This window comes from Antedon mediterranea, chromosome 5, assembly GCF_964355755.1.
Source record: "Antedon mediterranea chromosome 5, ecAntMedi1.1, whole genome shotgun sequence".
NCBI lineage: Eukaryota > Metazoa > Echinodermata > Crinoidea > Comatulida > Antedonidae > Antedon > Antedon mediterranea.
Window position 1 is genome coordinate 19,055,231 of NC_092674.1, and position 14,734 is coordinate 19,069,964.

Below are 14,734 nucleotides of genomic sequence, written 5' to 3' on the forward strand. Positions count from 1 at the left end.
TAGTGAAATTTGATACTGTATTTGTGAGAAAATGGCGGATTGCTCCTGGGAGTCACTTGGTGGGATTATACTAGGGTATACCTCCTTAGTCGTCCAGTATAAGTTAGAGTAGGACCGCTGGTCTTGTTTACTCAGCCCATGTCTTTTAAATCTGAGTGTAACTCAATTACGATTTTTAATATTATAGTGAAATTTGATACTGTATTTGTGAGAAAATGGCGGATTGCTCCTGGGAGTCACTTGGTGGGATTATACTAGGGTACCTCCTTAGTCGTCCAGTATAAGTTAGAGTAGGACCGCTGGCCCTGTTGACTCAGCCCTCATCTTTTAAATCTGAGTGTAACTCAATTACGATCTTTAATATTATAGTGAAATTTGATACTGTGTATTTGTGAGAAAATGGCGGATTGCTCCTGGGAGTCACTTGGTGGGATTATACTAGGGTACCTCCTTAGTCGTCCAGTATAAGTTAGAGTAGGACCGCTGGTCCTGTTTACTCAGCCCTCATCTTTTAAATCTGAGTGTAACTCAATTACGATCTTTAATATTATAGTGAAATTTGATACTGTATTTGTGAGAAAATGGCGGATTGCTCCTAGGAGTCACTTGGTGGGATTATACTAGGGGACCTCCTTAATCGTCCAGTATAAGTTAGAGTAGGACCGCTGTTCCCGTTTACTCAGCCGTCATCTTTTAAATCTGAGTGTAACTCAATTACGATTTTTTATATAGGGAAATTTGATACTGTATTTGTGAGAAAATGGCGGATTGCTCCTGGGAGTCACTTGGTGGGATTATACTAGGGTATACCTCCTTAGTCGTCCAGTATAAGTTAGAGTAGGACCGCTGGTCTTGTTTACTCAGCCCATGTCTTTTAAATCTGAGTGTAACTCAATTACGATTTTTAATTTTATAGTGAAATTTGATACTGTATTTGTGAGAAAATGGCGGATTGCTCCTGGGAGTCACTTGGTGGGATTATACTAGGGTACCTCCTTAGTCGTCCAGTATAAGTTAGAGTAGGACCACTGGTCCTGTTTACTCAGCGCTCATCTTTTAAATCTGAGTGTAACTCAATTACGATTTTTAATATTATAGTGAAATTTGATACTGTATTTGTGAGAAAATGGCGGATTGCTCCTGGGAGTCACTTGGTTGGATTATACTTGGGTACCTCCTTAATCGTCCATTATAAGTTAGAGTAGGACCGCTGGTCCCGTTTACTCAGCCCTCATCTTTTAAATCTGAGTGTAACTCAATTACAATTTTTTATATAGTGAAATTTGATACTGTATTTGTGAGAAAATGTCGGATTGCTCTTGGGAGTCACTTGGTGGGATTATACTAGTGTACCTCCTTAATCGTCCAGTATAAGTTAGAGTAGGACCGCTGGTCCTGTTTACTCAGCCCTCATCTTTTAAATCTGAGTGTATCTCAATTACGATTTTAAATATTATAGTGAAATTTGATACTGTATTTGTGAGAAAATGGCGGATTGCTCCTGGGAGTCACTTGGTGGGATTATACTAGGGGACCGCCTTAATCGTCCAGTATAAGTTAGAGTAGGACCGCTGGTCCTGTTTACTCAGGAGCTATCCGCCATTTTCTCACAAATACAGTATCAAATTTCACTATAATATTAAAGATCGTAATTGAGTTACACTCAGATTTAAAAGATGAGGGCTGAGTAAACAGGACCAGTGGTCCTACTCTAACTTATACTGGATGACTAAAGAGGTACCCTAGTATAATCCCACCAAGTGACTCCCAGGAGCAATCCGCCATTTTCTCACAAATACAGTATCAAATTTCACTATAATATTAAAAATCGTCATTGAGTTACACTCAGATTTAAAAGATGAGGGCTGAGTAAACATAACCAGCGGTCCTACTCTCACTTATACTGGACAACTAAGGAGGTACCCTAGTATAATCCCACCGAGTGACATCCAGGAGCAATCCACCGTTTTCTCACAAATACAGTACCAAATTTCCCTATAATATTAAAAATCGTAATTGAGTTACACTCAGATTTAAAAGATGAGGGCTGAGTAAACAAGAACAGCGGTCCTACTCTAACTTATACTGGACGACTAAGGAGGTACCCTAGTATAATCCCACTAAGTGACTCCCAGGAGCAATCCGCCATTTTCTCACAAATACAGTATCAAATTTCACTATATAAAAAATCGTAATTGAGTTACACTCAGATTTTAAAGATGAGGGCTGAGTAAACGGGACCAGCGGTCCTACTCTAACTTATACTGGACGATTAAGGAGGTCCCCTAGTATAATCCCACCAAGTGACTCCCAGGTGCAATCCACCATTTTCTCACAAATACAGTATCAAATTTCACTATAATATTAAAGATCGTAATTGAGTTACACTCAGATTTAAAAGATGAGGGCTGAGTAAACAGGACCAGTGGTCCTACTCTAACTTATACTGGATGACTAAGGAGGTACCCTATCCCACCAAGTGACTCCCAGGAGCAATCCGCCATTTTTTGGAAACAAAACTTATATATTCGTGCTTTATTAAAGAAAAATTTATTTATCCGCATGTAATGGGCAAATGGAATATGGCCTTTAACACTTAGAAAATAAATTGGAGTGACGTTTGGATAAAAAAAGTGAAAAATGAAAAAAACAAAAAATATGCACAACTAAATTACAAGCTGTTGAACAAAATTGTTCCGACTAATCAAAGGCTTCATAAGTGGAATGTGAAAATGAATAATGTATGTGACTTATGTGGGGTAATTGAAGACGAAAAACACATGTTTTTTGAATGCATACGAAATAAAACTTTATGGACAAACATAGATAACATTTTTAAAAATATTGACAATGGCAGAAGCTCTTTTAGAGAACTTCTTTCAGGGTCTGATTGTTAATACAAAAATGACTTATATTCAATTGCTGTCTTCTCAATATATAACATTAAGATTTTAACTGAATTAAACAAACCAGTGTGTAAAAACTCTAGGATTGTATTTAAGTCTATTGTTAAGGATCTGAACAAACTAACGCTCATATAATGTTAAAAGAGTTACCGGTACCTAATAAATTTATTTATTTATTTATTTTTTATTTTTTTTTTTTTTTAATCGTTGTTTTATATCTTTGTATATAATGTCTATAAGATGTATATAAATGGTATGAATTAAAAGGGTATGAAACAATACGGTATGTATATTGTCTGTGTACAATGTGAATAATAACAAACCATGAAAGCAGGAGGATTATATTGGAAACAATATGTGAAAAACTAAAATTTACAAAAATTACTGATATTTTTTTTTGAGCAGAAAAATATAAAGAAAAATGTAGAATATTAACGGAAAACAATATAATTAAAAAAAGAACATATGAAGACAGATATTACTGATTTATTTGTAATGTATTTAATTATGATATGAAAGAATAAAGGTGGTGGTTCACGCCACAAAAGAGAAAAAAAAAATAATATTAAAAATCGTAATTGAGTTACACTCAGATTTAAAAGATGAGGGCTGAGTAAACGGGACCAGTGGTCCCACCCTAACTTATACTGGACGACTAAGGACGTACCCTAGTATAATCCCACCAAGTGACTCCCAGGAGCAATCCGCCATTTTCTCACAAATACAGTATCAAATTTCACTATAATATTAAAAATCGTAATTGAGTTACACTCAGATTTAAAAGAAGAGGGCTGAGTAAACAAGACCAGCGGTCCTACTCTAACTTATACTGGACAACTAAGGAGGTACCCTAGTATAATCCCACCGAGTGACTTCCAGGAGCAATCCGCCGTTTTCTCACAAATACAGTACCAAATTTCACTATAATATTTAAAATCGTAATTGAGTTACACTCAGATTTAAAAGATGAGGGCTGAGTAAACATAACCAGCGGTCCTACTCTCACTTATACTGGACAACTAAGGAGGTACCCTTGTATAATCCCACCGAGTGACTTCCAGGAGCAATCCACCGTTTTCTCACAAATACAGTACCAAATTTCCCTATAATATTAAAAATCGTAATTGAGTTACACTCAGATTTAAAAGATGAGGGCTGAGTAAACAAGACCAGCGGTCCTACTCTAACTTATACTGGACGACTAAGGAGGTACCCTAGTATAATCCCACTAAGTGACTCCCAGGAGCAATCCGCCATTTTCTCACAAATACAGTATCAAATTTCACTATATAAAAAATCGTAATTGAGTTACACTCAGATTTTAAAGATGAGGGCTGAGTAAATGGGACCAGCGGTCCTACTCTAACTTATACTGGACGATTAAGGAGGTCCCCTAGTATAATCCCACCAAGTGACTCCCAGGTGCAATCCGCCATTTTCTCACAAATACAGTATCAAATTTCACTATAATATTAAAGATCGTAATTGAGTTACACTCAGATTTAAAAGATGAGGGCTGAGTAAACAGGACCAGTGGTCCTACTCTAACTTATACTGGATGACTAAGGAGGTACCCTATCCCACCAAGTGACTCCCAGGAGCAATCCGCCATTTTTTGGAAACAAAACTTATATATTCGTGCTTTATTAAAGAAAAATTTATTTATCCGCATGTAATGGGCAAATGGAATATGGACTTTAACACTTAGAAAATAAATTGGAGTGACGTTTGGATAAAAAAAGTGAAAAATGAAAAAAACAAAAAATATGCACAACTAAATTACAAGCTGTTGAACAAAATTGTTCCGACTAATCAAAGGCTTCATAAGTGGAATGTGAAAATGAATAATGTATGTGACTTATGTGGGGTAATTGAAGACGAAAAACACATGTTTTTTGAATGCACACGAAATAAAACTTTATGGACAAACATAGATAACATTTTTAAAAATATTGACAATGGCAGAAGCTCTTTTAGAGAACTTCTTTCAGGGTCTGATTGTTAATACAAAAATGACTTATATTCAATTGCTGTCTTCTCAATATATAACATTAAGATTTTAACTGAATTAAACAAACCAGTGTGTAAAAACTGTTGGATTGTATTTAAGTCTATTGTTAAGGATCTGAACAAACTAACGCTCATATAATGTTAAAAGAGTTACCGGTACCTAATAAATTTATTTATTTTTTATTTTTTTTTTTTTTAAACGTTGTTTTATATCTTTGTATATAATGTCTATAAGATGTATATAAATGGTATGAATTAAAAGGGTATGAAACAATACGGTATGTATATTGTCTGTGTACAATGTGAATAATAACAAACCATGAAAGCAGGAGGATAATATTGGAAACAATATGTGAAAAACTAAAATTTACAAAAACTACTGATATTTTTTTTTGAGCAGAAAAATATAAAGAAAAATGTAGAATATTAACGGAAAACAATATAATTAAAGAAAGAACATATGAAGACAGATATTACTGATTTATTTGTAATGTATTTAATTATGATATGAAAGAATAAAGGTGGTGGTTCACGCCACAAAAGAGAAAAAAAAAATAATATTAAAAATCGTAATTGAGTTACACTCAGATTTAAAAGATGAGGGCTGAGTAAACGGGACCAGTGGTCCCACCCTAACTTATACTGGACGACTAAGGACGTACCCTAGTATAATCCCACCAAGTGACTCCCAGGAGCAATCCGCCATTTTCTCACAAATAAAGTATCAAATTTCACTATAATATTAAAAATCGTAATTGAGTTACACTCAGATTTAAAAGATGAGGGCTGAGTAAACAAGACCAGCGGTCCTACTCTAACTTATACTGGACAACTAAGGAGGTACCCTAGTATAATCCCACCGAGTGACTTCCAGGAGCAATCCGCCGTTTTCTAACAAATACAGTACCAAATTTCACTATAATATTTAAAATCGTAATTGAGTTACACTCAGATTTAAAAGATGAGGGCTGAGTAAACAGGACCAGCGGTCCTACTCTAACTTATACTGGACAACTAAGGAGGTACCCTAGTATAATCCCACCAAGTGACTCCCAGGAGCAATCCGCCATTTTCTTACAAATACAGTATCAAATTTCACTATATAAAAAATTGTAATTGAGTTACACTCAGATTTAAAAGATGAGGGCTGAGTAAACGGGACCTTCGGTCCTACTCTAACTTATACTGGACGATTAAGGAGGTCCCCTAGTATAATCCCACCAAGTGACTCCCAGGAGCAATCCGCCCTTTTCTCACAAATACAGTATCAAATTTCACTATAATATTAAAGATCGTAATTGAGTTACACTCAGATTTAAAAGATGAGGGCTGAGTCAACAGGGCCAGCGGTCCTACTCTAACTTATACTGGACGACTAAGGAGGTACCCAAGTATAATCCCACCAAGTGACTCCCAGGAGCAATCCGCCATTTTCTCACAAATACAGTATCAAATTTCACTATATTATTAAAAATCGGAATTGAGTTACACTCAGATTTAAAAGATGATGGCTGAGTAAACGGGACCAGTGGTCCCACCCTAACTTATACTGGACGACTAAGGAGGTACCCTAGTATGATCCCACCAAGTGACTCCCAGGAGCAATCCGCCATTTTCTCACAAATACAGTATCAAATTTCACTATAATATTAAAAATCGTAATTGAGTCACACTCAGATTTAAGAGATGAGGGCTGAGTAAACAAGACCAGCGGTCCTACTCTAACTTATACTGGACAACTAAGGAGGTACCCTAGTATAATCCCACCAAGTGACTCCCAGGAGCAATCCGCCATTTTCTCACAAATACAGTATCAAATTTCACTATATAAAAAATCGTAATTGAGTTAAACTCAGATTTAAAAGATGAGGGCTGAGTAAACGGGACCAGCGGTCCCACTCTAACTTATACTGGACGATTAAGGAGGTCCCCATGTATAATCCCACCAAGTGACTCCTAGGAGTAATCCGCCATTTTCTCACAAATACAGTATCAAATTTCACTATAATATTAAAGATCGTAATTGAGTTACACTCAGATTTAAAAGATGAGGGCTGAGTAAATAAGACCAGTGGTCCTACTCTAACTTATACTGGATGACTAAGGAGGTACCCTAGTATAATCCCACCAAGTGACTCCCAGGAGCAATCCGCCATTTTCTCACAAATACAGTATCAAGTTTCACTATAATATTAAAGATCGTAATTGAGTTACACTCAGATTTAAAAGATGAGGGCTGAGTCAACAGGGCCAGCGGTCCTACTCTAACTTATACCTTACTGGACGACTAAGGAGGTACCCAAGTATAATCCCACCAAGTGACTCCCAGGAGCAATCCGCCATTTTCTCACAAATACAGTATCAAATTTCACTATAATATTAAAAATCGTAATTGAGTTACACTCAGATTTAAAAGATGAGGGCTGAGTAAACAGGACCAGTGGTCCTTCTCTAACTTATACTGGACGACTAAGGAGGTACCCTAGTATAATCCCACCAAGTGACTCCCAGGAGCAATCCGCCATTTTCTCACAAATACAGTATCAAACTTCACTATAATATTAAAAATCGTAATTGAGTTACACTCAGATTTAAAAGATGAAGGCTGAGTAAACAGGACCAGCGGTCCTACTCTAACTTATACTGGACGACTAAGGAGGTACCCTAGTATAATCCCACCAAGTGACTCCCAGGAGCAATCCGCCATTTTCTCACAAATACAGTATCAAATTTCACTATAATATTAAAAATCGTAATTGAGTTACACTCAGATTTAAAAGATGAGGGCTGAGTAAACAAGACCAGCGGTCCTACTCTAACTTATACTGGACGACTAAGGAGGTACCCTAGTATAATCCCACCAAGTGACTCCCAGGAGCAATCCGCCATTTTCTCACAAATACAGTATCAAATTTCACTATAATATTAAAGATCGTAATTGAGTTACACTCAGATTTAAAAGATTAGGGCTGAGTAAACAGGGCCAGCGGTCCTACTCTAACTTATACTGGACGACTAAGGAGGTACCCTAGTATAATCCCACCAAGTGACTCCCAGGAGCAATCCGCCATTTTCTCACAAATACAGTATCAAATTTCACTATAATATTCAAAATCGTAATTGAGTTACACTCAGATTTAAAAGATGAGGGCTGAGTAAACAGGACCAGCGGTCCTACTCTAACTTATACTGGACGACTAAGGTGGTACCCTAGTATAATCCCACCAAGTGACTCCCAGGAGCAATCCGCCATTTTCTCACAAATACAGTATCAAATTTCACTATAATATTAAAAATCGTAATTGAGTTACACTCAGATTTAAAAGATGAGGGCTGAGTAAACAGGACCAGTGGTCCTACTCTAACTTATACTGGACGACTAAGGAGGTACCCTAGTATAATCCCACCAAGTGACTCCCAGGAGCAATCCGCCATCTTCTCACAAATACAGTATCAAATTTCACTATAATATTAAGAATCGGAATTGAGTTACACTCAGATTTAAAAGATGAGGGCTGAGTAAACGGGACCAGTGGTCCCACCCTAACTTATACTGGACGACTAAGGAGGTACCCTAGTATAATCCCACCAAGTGACTCCCAGGAGCAATCCGCCATTTTCTCACAAATACGGTATCAAATTTCACTATATAAAAAATCGTAATTGAGTTACACTCAGATTTAAAAGATGAGGGGGCTGAGTAAACGGGACCAGCGGTCCTACTCTAACTTATACTGGACGATTAAGGAGGTCCCCTAGTATAATCCCACCAAGTGACTCCTATGAGCAATCCGCCATTTTCTCACAAATACAGTATCAAATTTCACTATAATATTAAAGATCGTAATTGAGTTACACTCAGATTTAAAAGATGAGGGCTGAGTAAACAGGACCAGCGGTCCTACTCTAACTTATACTGGATGACTAAGGAGGTCCCCTAGTATAATCTCACCAAGTGACTCCCAGGAGCAATCCGCCATTTTCTCACAAATACAATATCAAATTTCACTATAATATTAAAAATCATAATTGAGTTACACTCAGATTTAAAAGATGAGGGCTGAGTAAACAGGACCAGCGGTCCTACCCTAACTTATACTGGACGACTAAGGAGGTACCCTAGTATAATCCCACCAAGTGACTCCCAGGAGCAATCCGCCATTTTCTCACAAATATTGAATTTCTAATACTATAAAAACCTTAAACAATACTGAAAATGTGAAAAATACACAAACGGCGTTTCATAGTTATTGTCGGCTGGAAAAAATAAAAGTGGGCTGGCTTATTGTCGGCTGGCTTATTGTCGGCTATAAGCCAGCCCAGTTATGATTACGATAAAAACAAATATAATCACGCCCTCTAAAATGACTACAACAATTTGTATCCCGCGGCCCGCCCGATATTAGGTATAATCAAAGAATATATATCACAAGAATGAGTAATCCGCGATTTTCACTGTAACAGTAATATTGTCCATGTGGTAGGGCGCCGCCATAAGTGTGGATGTATCTGGGATGTATACAACTTTTTGTGACGGTTTCACTAATCAAAGGCTGGACCACCGGTAGTATTTTCATGATAAAAAATGTTATCAACTACATGCCAACATCATGTTAAATACTATTTGGATATTTAATTGTTCGTTTTATGCAATTTATTTAGTAAAAACTGCCGTATAAACAGTTTGCTTTATCAACCGGGCGCTACGATAGCGTGACCGGGCGTGTTGCTGTTTACGCGTTTTCACGAAGGATAGTTTAATAATATTCCTATATTTAACTTGTTTCTGGTAAAACAAATAAATGTTAATGACATGTAACATTTTCTCCTATTAATAACATGTGTTTTATACTAATTTATATCATAAAAACAATACTTAATTTACCGGGCGTACAGTAGTACACGGCAATGGTAAAGAATAGGCCGTGCTGAGTAATATTCGTTGATTTTTGGTGTTGCTGTGTTAGGCCTTTTTTGTGAACTAACTTAGCATGTTAGTAAATAATTGTCTGTAAAAGTGAATAAACACTAGGTTGTTAATAAATATGTATTATAAAATAGTTTACAATTGCAAAAACTATCTTCATAATTCTATTTAATGTGACATGTATAATATCTATTAAATCAAGTCTTATTTAGTATGTATACATCCGCCCTTATGAGGGCGGGCATCACTCACTGGAGCTCTCTGTTACAAATTTCTCATGCAAAAATTGCGGAATACTCATTCTTGTGATATATATTCTTTGGTATAATACAGTATTTGTACAAGACGAATATGTCTACTGCTCCGCGCCTCAAATGGCAGGCCCGTAGCCAGGGGGGGTTTTTATGGTTCGGGCGAAACCCCCCCCCCCCCTTTACAGCGAACCCCTCTTAACCGACTGCGAACCCCCATCCCCGACATGTCCAATACCTCACCCTCATCTCCGAAAATCGTCCAAATACGTGCCCCCACAGTACAAAAAGTTGTTCGTAAATTAAACAATTCGTAAACTCGTTCGGAATAACTCATACAGTACCTTCTTCCCTGTTGAGCGTACTTCGAGCGATATAGTCTGTAAATTTCTAAGAGTTGCAAATGAATTGCCGATTTTAACCTGAAAAATAAATGTTTGGTCCCTGCATGTAACATGATATTGACGCGTCTCACAGCGAGCTGGGGGACGAACGATTCGTACAAAGGACACCGCCAGACAACTGCGTACCAATTGTTTAGATCACTGGCGGTCAGGCAGCATGCATAAAGTATATAGCCTTCCGATATACATCAGTATTTATGTGTGGCTATGAAGTATAATGTATCATAGAGGATTATAGTGAATATTAATATTTTACACTATAATATCTATGGTATCATGTACTGTAGTTCACATTATGGCATTCGATTATTTTTTTCTAGACCACCAGCCGATACGTACTCAAATGTATCAATATCACCTATTTACATTGGCATATTTAATTTCCTCAACAAATTGCTGTAAATAAATATTATAGATAGAGCTATAATAAGAATTGCATTTGCCTTCACCCAGTGTGCTTTTTTCGGGGCTTCTCCTAGACGTACGTTCGCATTGAACTTGAACGCAAAACAAAATATCGAGTAAATGATCAAACAATCGGCGGTTCCGCACAGAGCACGCGCATCTAACATACGGCAACAAATGATATCGTTTAAATAGTCCACGAGTCCAAGTACGATCGTTTTGCTCATTGGTAGCATGCGGCATGAGAGTGTCCGGCCATCTAGGGGTGTCATTTAACAAAATTTGCTTCGCCTCAGGCCCCACCCCAGGGGGGGGGGGGGTAGGTATGGGGTGGGGGTGACCCAAATACTTAGTGTGCGAACCCCCCCTTGACAGATCCTGGCTACGGCCCTGAATGGGATGGATTGGCTCTTGCAAAATGGAATATTATGATTACATAATATGTGTATACAAATTTGAATATATCGGAACAGGTAGAATCTGATGAACATTGAACCATATGTGGTTTCATTGTACAAGAAGCAGCAGAGGAAAGTATATGTTCATATGTTGTGCATAATGTTCAAAATTTCCCTACAAAACAGGCCTACACTTTGAATAGATTTAAATCGCATAGACAGTGCTGCTATGTCTTTCAATCTTTTAAATGTTTACAGATGCATATAATATGACAAAATAAATGCCACCTCCTGTGTTTAAAATTATATTTCCTTTCATTTGATCAAACACGATGACATTTCAGGTCACTGACCTTGCTACCCCCTCCCCAAAACTGATCGTTCCCAACTGTAGAGAGTCCACACCAACTCAGCGCCACCATGGTTGGGGCTTAGTTGAGGCGATTTTTGAAAATATAACACCTCTAGATGGTCGGAAATGGCACTCTCACGTTATTATAAATGTATTAACAATTGATATTTTAAATATGAAAACTGAAGTACTAGCCAATTAAAGGGTGACATTTTCCCCATAGGCATAAGCGTCACAACAGAGCGCTTCGCGCAAGACGTGAGCGTTTGCACGACGTCATGGCGGAAAAAGGTGCTTGTCCAGGGCCGTCGACGGGACCTGTGGCGAAGCAAACTTTGTTAAATGACGTCCCAGATGGCCGGAAATGGTACTCTCGCACATAAAATTCATGATAAATGATGGCACCTTTAATTTGCAGGAAAAGACACTCTCAAATCATGGAGGATGCTCATATGTAGCATGCTACCAATGAGCAAAACGATCAGACTTAATTCCCCTGCAATCACTTGACTAATACAGGACGATAAGTAGATAAACAGCTCAATAGCTACATATTATAAATCACTGTTTGGTTGAAAAATTTGCACCAAGAGATTCATATGTTCGTGCCACCCCCCCCCCCCCCACCCGCCGAGTACGGGTACGATACACGCGTCAATATCATGTTACATCCAGGGACCAAAATGCGTTTATTTTTCAGGTGAAAATAGGCAATTCAATTCGCAACTCTTAGAAATTTACAGACATCAACGGCAATGGTAACCTCTAATAAAAAGTAAATTAGCACGGCGCTGAAACAATGTGTTTTAATCAAAAGTGAAAGTACGCTTTATAGGGGGGGGGGGGGGCGTGCGGAGGGTGCGCCCCCCCCCCACCCCCACTGGATCCGCCACTGCATACTGGGAAATAAACAAAGAGATAAATAAAGTAACAATCATTGCATTTAACTTTAGTAGCATATAATATATAGAGTAGCAGTAACCCGATGCTGCTCCGCACGATCTTTTTATGCTTTAATATGTGGTTATATAATTTTCATGGGCAAGTATAATAAAAGCGCACTCTGATAAATGTAGGCCTACTTTGACAAATATTATTAAAATAAAAACAAATTGTATCACGAATAAAATTCGGAACTACTGTATTTACGGCCATTGGTTTGTTATCACTATTCCTTCACTTCAACATATGTAGGCTACAAAATGAAAGCAATAGTGGATATGGAACTTTGACTTTACTTTTGACTGTTCAGACTTTACGAAAATAAAAGACGCTAAATTGTGCTGTGTGAATTATATGATGCGCGTAAACAAATAACGAAAGTATAAAATGCCAAACTATATTATTATTTTGGGAGTTTTTCGTGATGTACTTTGATACATAGAGATAGAATAAAAAAGTGGACAAAAATCGAACGAAAAACACATTGCTATGGAAACACGAATTGTTAAGTTTATTCATTTACATTTTATTATTATTTCACTGGTTTTGATATTTTGCAATTTTTTGTTACCTACTTGCTACTTTTGTAATTAAATTGTGCTCTACCAGAACCCGTGCTCCACATGGTTTGTCCGCACTCTTCCCGACCCCTGACAAATTATTAAAAACAAAAAAAAATTAATTTGGAACTATTTACGGCCATCAAAACAGTAGGTGAGAGGATGCATTCCCCGTATGGGTAATATATCCTCTCACCATGTGCACCAGAATCCTTCATCAACAACAGTCAAGCACAGGAGGAACATAACACACAATTATATGCAACATCAAAACAGTTCAAGACATGTACTACCAGTACATGAAATTCCTTCACCATGCCTTCAACAAACACTGCATGTTAACCAAAGTAATTGTAACCTGGTCATTTTGCTAACACCTTTATCTTTTAATTATTGTACAGCGGCACAACATCTATATGTACGGATAGCCTCTTTCATCTGACCAGACGCAAAATAATGGCATCTATCTCTAGTTCCGAAAACTCTGGATATGGGACTTTGTGCTTTGTGAATACTAATCTAGGGTGCGCCTCACGTTGAAGTCTGTCAATCATGCAGTCGACAGATTAAAACATTTTAATGATAAAATATGAATTGGTAAGTTATCGAAAAGGTGTGAAGTATTGGAATAATAATAATGCTTACGGAAATCAACACAAAAGATTCGTTTTACTTGTGTGTTTGTTTTTTTTTGTTCATTTAGGCCTACATTTTTTTTTATTTCATGGTTTTTTATATTTTGCAATTTCTTTTATGTGAGGTTTCGTATCTTTTTTGTAATTACATTGTGGTCTAGTTTTGATTTTTAGCTTTAAAGGCCAGGTGCGGGCAAACAATTTCTATTGATCATACATTCCAATAATTATCGATCTACAGTTTCCGATATGTTTCATAATTGTTGGGATTTTATTTGTGTTACACGAGCTTGCTGAAAATAAGCACTTTTTATCAGTGGGGGATAGTTCAATTTACATAGTGAAATCTCTATGCGTTTGTACACAAATGTTGTAAATAGAGAGGTATTTTTAGTCGCGTGGAAGCGACTCTATAGTTCACTATGTCGGTCGGTTGGTCGGTCTGTCTGTCTGTCGGTCTGTCGGTCCGGTATCACTATGCGTTTTATCGCTTTCTGACCTTATCTTGATATCAGTTTAATCTAGCTAGGTCAATTTTTCACAGTATATTCCTTATGGCCATCCAGGAATCAATGTGGTTATGTTTTCACGGTGCGCAATAAAAAATTACGCGGTCTACGCACGATTTAACGAAATCACGTTTGTAATCATATCTTCACAACCATGGTTGAATCACAATTAAATAAAATTTGGTACTCATAAATTTCAGGGCATAAATCATCATATGGCAATACAATTACGTGCGTAGCGAATGTAACGCATGCGTACGCGCGCTTAAAATTTTCAAAATTTATTTTCGATGAAATAAGAGTACGTTTTCAGGCAATTTTAAGCGTTTACAAAATTGCCATGAGTGCGCATATTTTTGCGCGCGCACTGCGCGTTAAATGTTATTGCGCACTCTTTTTGCCCGATTTCTGTTTTCTTGACTTACTTTTCAACTC